Source organism: Sceloporus occidentalis, unplaced genomic scaffold (genome assembly GCF_023333645.1).
Source record: "Sceloporus occidentalis isolate IW3139 unplaced genomic scaffold, rSceOcc1.0.p SCAF_63, whole genome shotgun sequence".
Taxonomy (NCBI): domain Eukaryota; kingdom Metazoa; phylum Chordata; class Lepidosauria; order Squamata; family Phrynosomatidae; genus Sceloporus; species Sceloporus occidentalis.
The window spans coordinates 2,898,715-2,914,388 of record NW_028317043.1 but is presented as its reverse complement, the minus strand read 5'-3'; the positions used below and the strand labels follow the sequence as shown (position 1 = coordinate 2,914,388).

The following is a 15,674-nucleotide window of genomic DNA, read 5'->3' as shown; positions in this document are numbered from 1 at the left end:
TGTAGGCAATTGGCTGCTGCTACTTCCACTGATTTGCTGCGGAGCATGCCCAAGAATTGTGCTTCTTGCTTATGCTGCCTGGTTTCAGTAGAGGCAGCCAGACGAGAGGACAGAGATTAAATGATTCAGAAATCATATGACTAAATGACACAGAAGTCTTGTTTACAATAACTAAAGAATGCATACACAGATTTGCATGCAGTAACGTGCATTGGCGTCCATGCGAAAATGGACACAACAGTCATTAAAATATAAAAACACGGGCACTAGACTGCTTCTTTAATTTTTATGTGAAGCAAGCACAGACAGGTTCTTGCCACAGAAACTGGAGGAGGTGCCTTATGTGATCAAACCTTTAGATCAGCTGAGGTTTATTTGTGTAACATACTAGAGAGTCGAGACTGTAATTAATGTTTTATCTGGTGGGATAGTCTTTACCCCCAGATTCTCTCATCTCTTTCCCCCATGAACGAGTGTCAGCTCTGTGAATCAGTAGGCCCAGGTGCAGTGTACAACTACTTGATTTTATACAGTGAATTATGTGAGTTTCTGCACACAATGCTGCTAAACATCTGCAGATTTTAATCTTGCCTTTTTGGAACAAGATTAAAAGCTTGATTTAGTTTTTGTTGAGTGACTCTAGAGGATTGTCTATTAACCGCCGCTTCCAACTGTAATTTGTGGGTCTTATGTCTATGGTGGATTGGACGTCTGCTTTAAGTATATGGGATTCGTCATATATTGATTAATTATAAGTTTTTCTGTTGATTTATGAACGTGTGTTACATCCTTCTTTTTTTTTTCTAGTTACGGATGTGCAACTGAGCTTTAATGAGTCACTACCCCACAGTAAGGTTGAATAAGAGACACACCAAGTTACGGGGTTTGTGCAGCATTTTAATGGGGTTTATTCACTATAACTGGCCTTGACACGAGGGTGGTGGATTTAACTCACTATACATAATTAAGGACCAACAACAGTCAGCTTCTGCTGCAAGAAGGGCTAAATTGGCCCTGCATAACGGGCAAGGAATCTTTCAAGAAATCAGCTTTAATTATATTACTGGGCCAACCATACTTGTCATATGTTGGTCTGAAGAATCTTTTACACAATATATTAAGTCATATAATAAGAACTTTGATGTGAGTTTAAATTTTTCTTGGATAATAAACCTCTCTATACTATATGTCTTGTAATTAGACGAAGCCATAACTTTTCATGGAGATCAAGCAAAGATACAATGTTTTTTCCCCGTAGACAAAAAAACCATTAACAATTATAAAGGTGGCCTACCCAGTCGCATTGTTGCTGCATATTGTTGTGGCATTTGTAAACACTGGAACATATCAGATAAAACAGACCATGTAATTAAGGCAATTTCACATAAACAGAGTTGTAGCAAGTTGAGTTTTCCCTAATCGGTAAAAATGATGAGAACATTTAGTCTTCTTTTCTAGAAAAAAAACTTCACTGTCCCTTAAATTACTAGAACATTCTACGCGTATTGTTGTATAATCACTAGCTTTATTGTGATAACTTAAATCGGGTTATTATTATGAGCGCTGGATGTAATTTTTCAGGAAGTTATGTTATTTCACTAGTAGGAAAGTCACTGTGATTTTGTTAGTGGAGTTTCTGCTCCAGGTGATTTTTTTATTTTCTTAAAAATAAATATCCAGATTTAGACAAAGGATATATAAAATGTAACATTTAATTAATCAGTTCAAACAGCCAGCCTCCCTGGCTTCTTCCCAGTGTAACATGCGTTGGGTTTTCGTTTGATCACTATAGTTCAAGAGGCTGATTAACCCGTTAGGGAAGTGGCGCATCACTATTTTCTGATGATAGCTAGCTGTACCGCTAATTAGCATTACAGCCTTCAGTATATAGCTTTGCTTTTTAGGTAGGGCAGGTACGGCTTTCTGGGGTAAATGCAACCCTTACCGATACTAGGTATTAACTCCTCCTACCCCATGTTTTATATCATTTTTTTGGTTACCCCTACTTTGTTCCTTATTTTGCCTCCTAGACTTTATTGGTGAAAGGTGATAGTAGGAATGGATTTGGGTATTTTGCTTTCTTTTTTTCAGCTGACTGTTTCCCTCAGAGTTTTACCTGATTAATTAAATATTACATTATATATATCCTTTTGCTCAATTTGTCTGTTGATTTAGCCGTGTGTGGGAAAAGGCTGACAGCTCTTTATCAGCAGATTTAGGTAAAGCCTAACCCCAATCTACTAACATTACCAGCTGGATTTTTGTTAAAAATATTTAAGAACATTAAACATATGAAAGAGACATGTACTCAAGATGAGTTTCTCCCCCCTGTGGGTCTTCCTTGGCAAGAATTTCATTAAACCAGACATAGAAAGAAGATACAAGGAGCCGTGGGCGGAGGAAGAAGACAGAAGAACAAGAAGATGCAAGAGAAGAAGTGGATATGCAGGGAAAGAAGATAAGGAGACATTCATAGAGAGCGTAAAAGAGTGACTGAGAATGTAAGAGAACGTGAATGAGAGTGTAAGAGAGAGTGGGTACGTTTGTGAGAGCATGAGTGAAAGAACTTAATTTAAACATAAATTCTGAGCTATTTGCTTGTTTTTATTTGTTTTGTGTGTGGGGGGGTCCCTGTTTGTTTTCAAAGGTTCATATGAATTGACCAAAATTGGAAATTTTGTTAAAATTTTAATTTGTACAAATCCCAATGCATGAGTCTACTAATTAAGGTCTGAGTTTTTATTTGTTTTGTGGGGGGGTCCCTGTTTGTTTTCAAAGGTTCATATGAATTGACGAAAATTGGAAATTTTGTTAAAATTTTAATTTGTACAAATCCCAATGCACGAGTCTACTAATTAAGGTCTGAGTCTTAACATCAGGAAAAATGGGCAGAATAGATGCGTTGGATCCAGAGGAGAGCTGTCCCTCCCGGTAACTAACATACATTTTGGCACACATATTTACACACACTCCTGCCCTAATATGCAGTCATCTGCACCGGGAACCATTGGGTAGCAGTGTGCACAACCGCTACTTGTTCCATCCCATTATGATGGTTTTAAGGGGTTAAAATACATAATATACGCAATATGAATTCTAACGTGTTAAAATATATTTCGGTTTGGCACTGGAACGTCTCTGTAAGCTAGTTCAACTGGATTTGATCTCATTTTGCTTTTGTAAATTATTTAAATAATATCAAATATGTGTCAGATAGAGAGGACCAGACATTGGTAAGGTTAAGAACACATAATGAGACTAAATGTAATCACACGCACAACAAAAATAGGTTTTAATAGCTGTGACTTTACAATATGGAATTATGTGATTCCTTTGCAGGGTGGAGATTGTTGAGTGGGCTGAAGGAACAATAGGAACACCTAAATATGATTATTCTAAATGTCACTGAGCATTACGTACAATGTTTTAGTACAAAGAAAAAAAAGCCAAAATGATTCTTTGGAGTGTTTTGAAAATCGTATGATCCAAAAAGTAGATTGTTATAGGAACTACAATAAGAATGTGTATGATTATAGTGAAGTGGAAACGGTTAAACAGAACAGAGATAAGCAAGTACTCAAAAACCAGCCCTGGAAATAATTGAATACAAGCCCTGAAAATAATTCAATGCCAGCCAGCCCCAGCTGGGCCACTCCAAAATTAAAAAAATGGCTGGTTCTTCTTAGACCGTTCTGCTGCAGAGACGAGTTACATAACACGATATTAAGTGACCTTGGGGTAAAAGTGCTTTACGCACACAATGTGTAAACAGTGAGGAAAAAACATCCGCTAAGGTAAATGGTTGAGGGGAGGGAGGGTAAGGGATAGAGGCCCGGAGAGAATAAAAGAGAGAGCACGCAAGGGAGCAAGAGCAGCATGTTAGAGTGTATGTGTAAGTGTGTATGTTTTAGCATGAAAGTGTAGGTGTGTCATAGAGGGAGTGTGTGGCAGCATGAGTGTGTATGTGTAAGTGTTTTTGCATATGTACAGTATTAGTGTGTGTTTGCACAGTGGGTGTTAGCATGTGTGTGTGATAATTGTGTTAGCTTGAGTGTTGTATGTGTGTTGTGTATGAATGTGTTAGTGTTTATTAAAATAAATTACAGATTTTTTTTTAAACACAGAAATCACTTTCACAAAAAAATAACAAACAGTGAAAAAAAGCATGTAGTTCTCCCACGAAAATATTTAGAAAGAATGTGAGCTGCATGGATGGTCAAAGAGAGTGTATGTATGTATGTACAGTATGTATGTATGTACAGTATGTATGTGTAAGTATTTGTTGTTGGAGTGGCTGTGTGTGTGTATGTATGTATTTGTATTGTATTATAGTGAGTGTGTGTGAATGTGGCTTTGTGCATGTATGTATGTACGTATGTATATATGTGTAAGTGTAGAGCTGCCCCTGACCATCATCATACCCACCCATATCATAATAAATTCGTACCCCCCCACAACCATTATCCCCAACCACCATGTTTATACCTGCCACCATTGTTTCCATCTACTACCATTATCGCCCCAATCTGCACCACAATCTTCATACCCCCAACATAACTTCTCATCATCTCCAAACCCACCCAGCATTATTTCTCCATCATCTTCATACCCTCTCCCAGTATGTCACTCTGCACATGAATCTCCTCAACTACTGGTGGTCCAGTCTTGCTCTGTGCTTTTGCTAGTCAGCGAGGCACCGTATATGACATCATATCCAGTGCAGTGCCATCATCATTCAGTGGGATTTTGGATTGTGATTGCGGCTGAAGAGGTGGCTGCGGCCACACATATTATCAAATCAAACGCAGGGGAGGGCTGGCATCTTCTGGCCCAGTGGGGGGGATAAAGCCAAGCCAATATTTACATATTCTCGCACTAACACATACAGCACTGTGCAAAAGTTTTAGGCAGGTATGAAAAATGCAGGAAATTATGAATACTATCAAAAATAGTCATGTTAATAATTTATTTTTATAATTTAACAAAATGCAAAGTGAGTGAACAGAAGAATTTTTTTTTTTCAAACATCTTGAGGAACCATCCAAAGTTCTTCTGTAGATTTAGGCCACCTCAGTTACATCTATATCTTCAAATCCTAAATCCTAATGTCTTCTAAACCTAAATGTTCCCAATCTGAGTATCTTTTAAACTAGAATCTAACCCTAAATTGTTATAATTTAAGTAAACTTTACATAAATAAATGGGGTCCTGCTTTTATAGAATAATTAATGAGGTCTGCGAGTTTAAGCTTTCTTTCTTCCAATGCAATTTCTTTCCAAAGAAATCTGTTCTAAATCAGTAAAACACAAAAGTTATTCCCATTTAGTGCTATTTAAAGTCCACCTGGACGTTTTATTTTCTTGTGGGACAATAAACTATTTACATATAAGATAGTATTAGGTAACTGGTTTGGGATGTTTAATGACAATGCCAGATTGTCAATGAGGTGGTTTAAGAAATGTTTATGTCCACAAAGATATTAAAACTATTTAGGATCATTACATGGTTTTGTAAAATGTGATTTACAGCCACCGTGGGGATAATGCATGACACTGATCCATGGAGCGGAGCATGTTACATGTTACATGCAAGGGTGCACACAAAGAAGCCATTCCAATTTACCTATAAAGGTATTTAGGCATATTATTAAATATTTTTGCTTTTGCAAACAAAATGGTTAAATTCAATAACATATACTACATGATGGTGGACACTTTAATAGTAAAAGTTTAATTAGTGACGAAACCTTTTCCTCATTTTCTTCCAACATATAGGCCGCCATTGTTGTCAGTCAACAGGCAGTATGATCAGGAGTGAGGGTGTTTGTATAATAGATTGGGCTAACATAACACAGCTAGAACACATACAAATGGCTAATATGCGGCTATCTGAAAACATTCTAGTAATACAATTTCGTGGTTATTATTATTATCTTTTATTTATATAGCGCCAACAATTTATGCAGCGCTTAATACGATACATATATTCAAGGGGTCTGACAAGACAAGAATTGACAGACTAAGACAAACCGATACATTAGGTGGAGAGAGCCTACAAGTGTTATGCTCTATGGCTCACACCTGGACCTGTTGATATTCACTTTGCAGCTCAGCCTGACTCCTAAGTCACACCATGATATATTCAACCCTTTCCCGAACACAGCTCTATATACTCAGCTCTACGTTCTTCCTGATCCATGGGAAGGCCGTGCCCTAGGCGCTACAGTAGAAGACCATGTTTCTACTGAATTGTAATTGAGCTGTGTGTGGTCCCAGCCACAGACCTCTATTACTAAGAGGCAACTGCTGAATGTAATCTAACTAGCTATTTGGTTGTTTTAATCAGTGTTTGGAAGAGATATGTTGTTCTAAACTTACGCATTCTCTGTTTTGTTTTTTGTTTTTTCCTTGTGGGTCAGAGAGAAGAAACCTTTTGTCCAATTCTGCAGGAGGAAGCCAAGTGAAATAAACCTAACCCCTGCAAGAAATTGATTATTTAGAAGGGCTCTTTCGCCAAGATATAACATTAACTACACTCCGGTATTTTAAACAAATAAACATTACCATATCTATTTTATTATCCCATCTTAAGGTTTACTCAAATTAAAAAAAAAAATAAAAAAACAGTTTTAGTTTTTATTTTAACAGACAGTTTCTGCTTTTGTGTGATATGACATTTAAGGGGAACCTGCACCAATACTAGTATCAGATTAAACAAGAAGGAGGCCGACACGATTCCACTGGTCTTCGCATCTGGAAAAGTGACGGAGACTTTACTATTGCCAGCATCAAACTCCTTAAACTCCATTCATGGCACACATCTCTTGCAGAGCATCCTCGTATCCACATGACACCTATCCGTGCAAAACAGCCTCACCCCTAATGGAATGAGCTTGTGTTATTTGGTCAAAATACAAATCCAGTGCTAAAGTCTCATGTTTATTGGAAGTATGTATTCGTTGGTTCAGATTCGAGTGCTAGTAATCTCTTCTTCTTTGTTCAAGCAACCCAATGGCCCAATCAATAAGAATCTATAGCGATACTCACTTTATAATATATGTAACACAGCCAGTTTTATATGCAACCAAAATGTATGATTATTTGGCATGATGTTGGATAACCGCATAACTCAAGTTCTGTATCCTCTCTGGGGCAAAGGAGCCACACGCAGGTGTTTTACGCTTACAATGCCGTTTGCTTTGTTTCCTTAAGATGCAGGTGTTTCCTCCGCTTACTTTACTTACATATCTGTACAGAGATATCCCTAAGGTACAGCCCTAGACAATCACTTTCCTTGTAGCCTTACACTTAAAGCAGCCATAGAAAATCATTTCCTACTGGCTGCTTTCCTAAACAAGTCTTTATTATTATCTGTAATTAATGAATTATATATAATATGAAAATCAACTATATGTACATAAGCTGGGAACTTTCTTTCTGGAAAATAATAACTGCACATTGTTTTTATGAAATGCATCTGTTGCATCAATGCAGTGCATATGATGTATTTAACATGTGCCACAGAGAACAAAGATGAAAAAATAATAAAAAATTGAATTCTACATCTGGTGCTAGTTAAACATAGAAAATCTTAATCATTTGCCTTTTAATGTAGATGGCTGGAATCAGATTACATATCTTGCCAAATAAATGGCAGTGTAAATGATTGTATTATTTTGGTTGAATATAAATGTGAAAAAACATGTGCTCTGAGATACAATCCATGGTGGGTGGCAAAATAAATAGTAGCCTTCTAGATAACATTGCTCACTATACATACTTATACCCAGGCATAAAATATTATTCCTTATAATGGAATGCTTTGCCACTTTCTAGGTTGGCTCATAAGATGGGGTAGAGCTTTGTTAAAGAGAATGCATGGAACACACGAGTGCAAGCTTGGCCGTTTTTTACAGGGGTGTCCATCCTGCGGCCCTTCAGCTGCTGCGGGACTACATCTCCCATAATGCTAAGGGGCTGACTGGGGCGTATGGGAGATGTAGTGTCCAACCTGTGTCCCTCCAGCTTATTACATTAAAAAATGGGAACTAGGTGTGGGCTGAATTTGGCAAGAAGTGGGCATTACTAAATGCTTCTTTACAACCTATAAAAAAAATAGCTACTCTGAACCCTATGTAGCTCCTCTGTAAATTTGTATCCAAAGCCTTTACGGGCACTTACTCCCAATTTTACTCAACATAGTTGACTTATATTGTTGGATTGATATTAAAAAAAACATTTGGTTTAGGGTCAGTGACATGTTAGTGAGAGGTTATCACACTACCATCATGGCTTTGTTTCAGGTAGCCTTAAAGACCAAGTAGAAGCATTGATTATGATGGACTGGATCTAATTGTCCCCAACACCCTTTGTTTTTCATTGAAGTGCTATGAATTCCTTAGAATTTCTTTAATATAGAAACCATCCACACTGTGGATACATTACATGCGCCCTTCTTAAAAGTGCAATTAAATACGGAATACCAAAAACATCTCTGCTAACACTTAAATACTTCATACATGTGAACCAAATTAATAACCTATAAAAAGCTGCGTGCTTATTCTTTTGTGATAGTAAGAGTAAGTTTACAACTTTCCTTCTAAAATAAAAGCATATGGGATACAAATGCAAAGTTATGGAATGTGGTTCTAATATGAAGGTGGGGAAAAAAATGTATACTTTGCCAAAATAAGGTCATTTTGTTTTTCATAAATATTAAACAGATGTTAATGCTACAAAAATGTAGATGGCCAATAAAAAGTTAAGGAGACATTTTAGTACTTGGTGAAATTGGGAATTCTATATCACGGATTGATAATGAGGAGATTAGGTATTGGAATTTGAGAACCTTCACCATATGCGGCTTCCTGATGGTCTTTGACAATAACTTTTGAGTATCTAACCAACTTTCACGGGAGGACAGTAATTGTTTTCCAGCTACGGCCCTCACTAGTCTGTTCTTAAAGAGAACTGGGTTGTCAAAGTGATGCAGCCCATGTCCCAAATCAAAACTTCACAAGTTGCTGCCAAATTCACCGTGGCCTTGGATTTTAAACCGAATTGAATAGGAAGATGCTACTTGCTCATTAGCTACAAGTTCCTAAAACATTTTGTTGATCTCAGCAGCTCTCTGTAGAATCAATTGTGAAGTTACTATGGTTCAAGCAGAGGCCAGGTGGATCGCAGCCAAGTTTGCTTTGCTGAAACCGGCAATGGTCAATGTATCAATGCATACCTCCCAACAGTCCTGGGCACACTGCCTTGGATAGCCCCACTGTCTTATCTTTGCAAGGAGGCTTTCCTAGTTGCCCTATCTCTTGTCACCCTCCCCACCAATACAGCAGGCCTGATTTTGGGGATACGACAACGTTTTTTGTATGGACACAACTAGAAAGAGGGTAAAGAAATTATTGAGCTGAGTTAAACTCATGTGATTCTTGAACCATGGAAGGTGAGTCTAAGCTGGCCCAAAGTGGAAAGAACGGAGGTTGTTTATATATTAAGATGAAAAAACTTTCTGTGACACCCTCTGATATGTCTTACTTTTGGAGTTCGGAATACCCTACTGCATGTTCTCAATGTTTTTTTCTTTTAACCCTTCCCTTCCAGTGACATCATTAACAAATGAGTAGTTGCCTTTTGGCTTGTTTTGTTTAGTATATGTGTAGCCAGTTTTGATACAGAGAGAGTTATTTCCAGTCTGTATGAATGTTTTTGGGGTTTTTTTTCTTCATTTAGGGGTCTCTTTCACAAATTCCCATGTTCCTATAGTATTTATATCACTTGATGTCCATATGAAAAGATGCGGATGCACGATGCAGTAAAGCCGGTGCCCTGAGAGCTTAAACTGTCTCCTGATATTTTATTGAACCGTTTTTGTGTGAGAAAATGCTTTGTCTCCGTGATCATTTCCACAGCCCCAATAGCAGCGCATGTCTTGCAGGACGACACTGCCTCTGCTACTCTTTGAACTGAAGCCGGTGTCTGTTGTCAGGGAAAAAATCTAATCTTCCGACTCAAGTCACTCCCTTCTGTCCATCTGCTCGGAATGCTAATTTTCAAAGACTCCTACATAGTATATATTTTTGTAGTTCCTGTATATCGTCCCTTTCATGTGGGTTTAACCCCCTAGTCATTGACATACATATATCATTTTATTAGGGCCTTCCTAGCCACAGTTCATGTGTAAGAGAATCGGGGGGGGGGGGGGTAGATTTCCAAATCCAATATGAAAAAAGCTACACAGGTTTTGTTTGCAAAACCATATGTATACGGCCTGATTTATTTTTACCTGCTGAACAAATGCAAGAGCCATGTGTCTCGCACAAGTATGATCATCCAGCAGCAAAATCACAAATGCATCCCAGTATATATGAAATGCGAATGGAATACTATCGAGAAACACAAGTAAATATGGTAAAATTTGTAGGCCCCGGCTCGTGTCCATAGATGCACTATATAGACAAAAGTATTGGGACACCAACACCTCCAGGACATTGTATTCTAAATACATAGACATTAATATGAAGTTGGTCCCTCCTTTGAAGCTATAACGGCTTCCACTCTTCTGGGAAGGCTTTCCACAAGATTTTGGGGCATTTCTGTGGGAATTTTTGCCCATTCATCCAGGAGAGCATTTGTGAGGTTAGGCTCTGATGTTGGTCGAGAAGGCCCGGCTCTCAATCTCTGTTCCAGATCATCTCAAAGGTGTTGGATGGGGTTGAGGTCAGAGCCAGTAGGTTGGTGGACGTGCCTTCAGTTCTACCTAGTTCTGGTCCTGCCCTCTCTGCCTCTTGCAATACCCCCCAAAACAGGTGTGCCAGTTTTGACACCTAAAATGCTGGCAGGCATGCAATGGTGGCTGCAGAAATTTCTCGTGATCAAATTTCCATGCAGGTGCTATGGGCAAATTTCTAGTGGGGAAAGTGAATCAAGAAAAATACTATTTCTTAAAAACTATTACTTCCTCTTTATTACACCTTTACATGATAATCTAAAACCTCACTAATCTCAAATTCTATCTATATTTCATTTATTGACTTTTTGTGTCCGGTTTAAACTATTGAGTTCAGTGTGTAAGCGCCATATTAAACAATAAAACCATCAGCTCTCTCTAGCATTTTATTCATAATCACAGAACACACCTCTCCACCTCCCACATATACTTGTCCAAAAATATCACAAATGCTTTATTCTCTCCACAGGCAAATGCTGTATTACAGAGTCAACGGAAAATATTTTCCATTTTTTTACCAAACAGAAAACATATTTTATCCACTATATGTGAATTGCTGAGATTGAACCGTAAATAATTTATGTATGATAGAGATAACAATTGTGTTTACAACAGAATTCAGAATATGCATGGGAAAAAAATGTACACTAATTATTAAAAAGAAATAACGCATTAAAAAAGCTTGCAGGGCTCCAGGCCGCTATTGGAGGAATGTCTGCTTCAAAAAATTCTAAATGATTTTGTTGTTATGTCAGGCTTAATGATGTTTGATGTGTCCAGTGTCATTGTCCATTCTTAGTGTTGGGTTTAGTCTAGATTGACCATATTTCCCCATTTTCAAAGAGCTGCCCCCCTGAAACCTAATGCTAATATTTTAAAAATATCTTGTGTTTACCTTTCAAATGATATTTAGTGTCATTAAAAAAAAAAATAATAAGGAATGATAAAACTCATAAAAAGCACATCTCACTAAATAAATAAAAATTTTTGTGAATTTAGCTGAAGAGACAGAAGCCTCAGGACCCCGGTGCGAGAATCTGTTAAGGGCCCCCCCCACCCAATCTACCCTCCTCTCACACCATCTACCCCCTCTCCCCCCCTTCTCAGGCTATCTACCCTATCCCTACCCCCTTCTATCTACTTTTTTGTTTTTGTTTTTATTTCCTTTTATTCGCCAACCTGACCCCTCCAGTTATGCACATCTGCCCCAGGCTTGCCACTCTGCCCCCTGATATGCCTTTTAACACCCTATATGCCTCTCTGCCTCCAGAAATGCCTTATACCCCTATACGCCACCCTGGTTAAAAGGCATATAATGGGACAGAGTGGCATATAAGGGGGTATAAGGCATTTCTGGAGGCAGAGTGGCATATAGGGGGTTAAAAGGCATTTATAGAGACAGAGTGGTATATAGGGGTTAAAAGGCATTTATAGAGGCAGAGTGGTATATAGGGGTTAAAAGGCATTTCTGGAGACAGAGTGGCATAAAGGGGGTTAAAAGGCATATCATGGGGCACTCTGCCTCCAGAAAAGCCTTATGCCCCACTATATGCTACTCTGCCTTCCTGATATGCTTTATACCCTCCTATATGCCACTCTGCCCCATGATATGCCTTTTAATCCCCTATATGCCACTCTGCCTCCAGATATGCCTTTTGACCCCCTATATGTCACTCTGCATCCAGAAATGCCTTATACCCCTATATGCCACTCTGGCAGAGTGGCATATAGGGGGGTATAAGGCATTTCTGGAGGCAGAGTGGCATATAGGGGGACACACTTACATACACACACATGCCTATTTTTTGTTTTTAACAAATACAAAAAAATATTATAGTTTGTACAAAAAATACATTAGTTTACTGACCTTCTACTTCTCTTGACTTCCTGGTAGCTGCACACTGTTCTCCTCTATGCTGACAGGATGCCACTGACCTGATATCCGGTGCTGCAGCAGTCTGAGTGCGAGGGGGCGGAGCTTCCACCTCACGCTGCTCCCATCACTATGCAGCCATCAGACTGCTGGGAATGTAATCTAAACGGCCGATGCGTGCTGATGCCGCCGGCCGGAGCTACTTTAACACTTTTTTTTTATTTATATGGTAAGCTGGATCGGCTTGCCATATAAAGTAAAAAAAAAAGTATTAAAGCAGAACCAGCCGGCGGCATCAGCACGCATCGGCCGTTTAGATTACATTCCCAGCAATCTGATGGCCGCATAGTGATGGGAGCAGCGTGAGGGGTGAAAGGTCAGTGCGAGGGGGCGGAGCTTTCACCCTTCACGCTGCTCCCATCACTAGGCGGCCATCGCACACGGCTGCTGGGTGCTGATGCCGCCGGCCGGCGCTGCTTTAATAAATTTTTAAAATTTAATATGGCAATCCGGACCAGCTTGCCATATTAAATTAAAAAAACAAGTATTATAGTAGCGCCGGCCGGCCACATCAGCACCCAGCAGCCGTGTGCGATGGCCGCTTAGATTAGATTTAGGGCAGCCTGGGGGCCATTGTCCCCCTGCCTAGCCCGCCCCTGGCGCCGGAGGCGGCTTCCAATCCCGCTCCGCCGGCCGAATCTGCGGGCCCACCGGGAAATTTCCCGGTATCCCGGTGGGCCAGTCCGGCCCTGCTTGGGCCCCCTTGAGTGGCAGAACTCCAGGGCCCGGTCGCAGTCGCGACCCCTGTGACCCCGGTAGTTCCGCCACTGTGAAGAGATAGCTTAGCCCTTATCCGCATAGGCATAAGAGCTATTAATATGTACATATGCCCACAATTCTCTCTGGATGGTATTCTGTAACAAAATAACAAAACATTATAGACTTGCATGTTGACACCCTGGGCATACATGGCCAGCTATATTGGCACCTACAAAGTTCAGTTAAGTACAGCTTTGTATACATACATTTGTTAGTGATTTGTGGCCAACAGTATTTTTGTATAGATATCTCCTTAATGTCCATGGACCTAATTTAAATAATCTGGTTAGTTGTATTCACTTTACAGTTGGTTGTCATGTTATGATGAAAGATTTGATGTCACCAACTAATATTAGTTGCAATGCGTATGGCCAGTGATGTAATGTGTTCTGGCACAAGGGCTAGACCCCGGATTACCAGGGAACTCTGCTGGCTAGCCATGCATGGGGTAGGGCCAGGGCCAGTGCCAATTAGCCTTCAAAGGCCAGAAAAAAATATAGGACCTGGGCAGAGTGGGCACTTGGTATAAACTATCATAAGTTTCAAAGTTAGAATAGTTTTTCAGAAAAAAATGTCTACTTTGTGTGCACAAACAGATGAAATATAATAGCATAACTTAAAGAATGTACTCGATATGAAAACAAACAACTCAATTAACTTGAATGGAGGGTGTAATACAGGCTTAAAACACTGGGGGGGCACTAGTCACAGGTGTATATAAACACTGTGCAGATGAAGATGGATTTTTTTTTTCTTTAGGTTTTTCTTTTTGGTGGTCTTTAGAAATGGCCAGAATTAATATTTTAGAGCTTCTTGACCCAAGGACAAATAACTTTCCTTAGGCAATACAGGGCCTGTAGGGGAATAACACAGAAGCCATATGTGACTTGGAGAAAGGAAAGACAATATGGCCACGATTGTTGGATGTCCCAGTTTAAGCACAGACTTTACAATGAAAATTGTAATAACAATTTGCGGCCCTCAAGAACTGGGGCTGTGCAGTCCTGGTTGCTGTAGATTAAGAGCCTCAAATATGTGAACTGTGTAAATTTCCATGGTAGATGCAGATGGTAAATTATTATAGGAGAATTTCAAAACTCTAAAAAAAGTATAAACAACGGCCCAATACCTGTTATACTTATTTAAAAGAAATCCTAAGCAAATTTGCAGGTTTTTTTCTTTTTTTGATGCACATTTTGTGTATACACTACTACACTAAGATTTATATATATTGTTAGCGGGACCTAGTCAACAACCGTGGCCTGCTGATTGCGTATATGTACGTCAGTGTAACAACAAAGAAAAGTTGTTTTAACTTTCATGCATCTTTGTCTGTGGTTCCATTCCTTTCCCCTTAAGTATTATTCCTTGGAATGCTACTGACTAGAGCGTTGGCGTCTCAGGCTGAGCGGTGCTTTTACTGTCTAGGCGTGAATTTAAAAAGTTCCCGAATTGTCGAAGGAAATTGTAGTAATCCTACTGAGCAGCCAATGTCTGGCCAATACAACGTACTATCTTTACATCATTTGGCCTTAGTAGAAACCTCTATATATTTAGTATGTTACTAAAAATAAAATGTTTAAAATGGTCTATTTTAAAGGTCTTTTATGAGTCCATTACACAGGGCCTAGGCCTGTGAGACTTGGCAGCATCCCCCATCCTTTTGGGGGAACCTTGCAACAGTGTTGCAGGCTCTAAGGGTTTAAAGAGTATCTGTAGGTACAGTTCAAGCTTTCCCACCCGCTCTCGCCCTGTTTTGGGTCAAATGTAATTTGTTGAGGTTTGGTTGGTTGCTCCCTGTGTTTAGTGTTGTTTCTCGTTTGTATTGTCACCGCGGGGGTGTTTCCCCCCCTGGCTAGTGCTTATAAGGTTTATGATCCTGGTGTTTTGGTGTTTGACCAAAGGACTTGGGGGGGGGCATGACCTGGAGATGGCTAACGGCCTCGGATGGACTAGGACCCTTGGGCAGCTGGCAGGTTGTTTGGGTCATGATTGTATCATGTTGTATTAAGTTATGTTATGTTTTGCTGGTCAAAAAGGGGCTATGAATAAAGCTGTGGCCTAAAGTCCCACCCAAACCAATTTGGCTACTGTGTCCTTATTGCATAAGTGTAAAATGAGTAGGTCAATGCTATATGCCTAATTCACTCCATAGGCTCAAAAAGTCACAGACGTTGCATGCAAACTGCTTTATTATCTGAAAATTCTTATCTTTTTTACTTTTAAAACAGTGTTTTGGTTTCAGAAA

At 39.4% G+C, this 15,674-nt stretch overlaps 1 protein-coding gene across 1 annotated transcript in view; it reads left to right on the top strand.

Moving 5' to 3' along the window:
* LOC149287188 (junctional cadherin 5-associated protein-like) overlaps positions 1-15,674 on the top strand; it is a 48,552-nt gene that overhangs the window by 637 nt on the left and 32,241 nt on the right. The gene's annotated exons all lie outside the window — the stretch shown is intronic.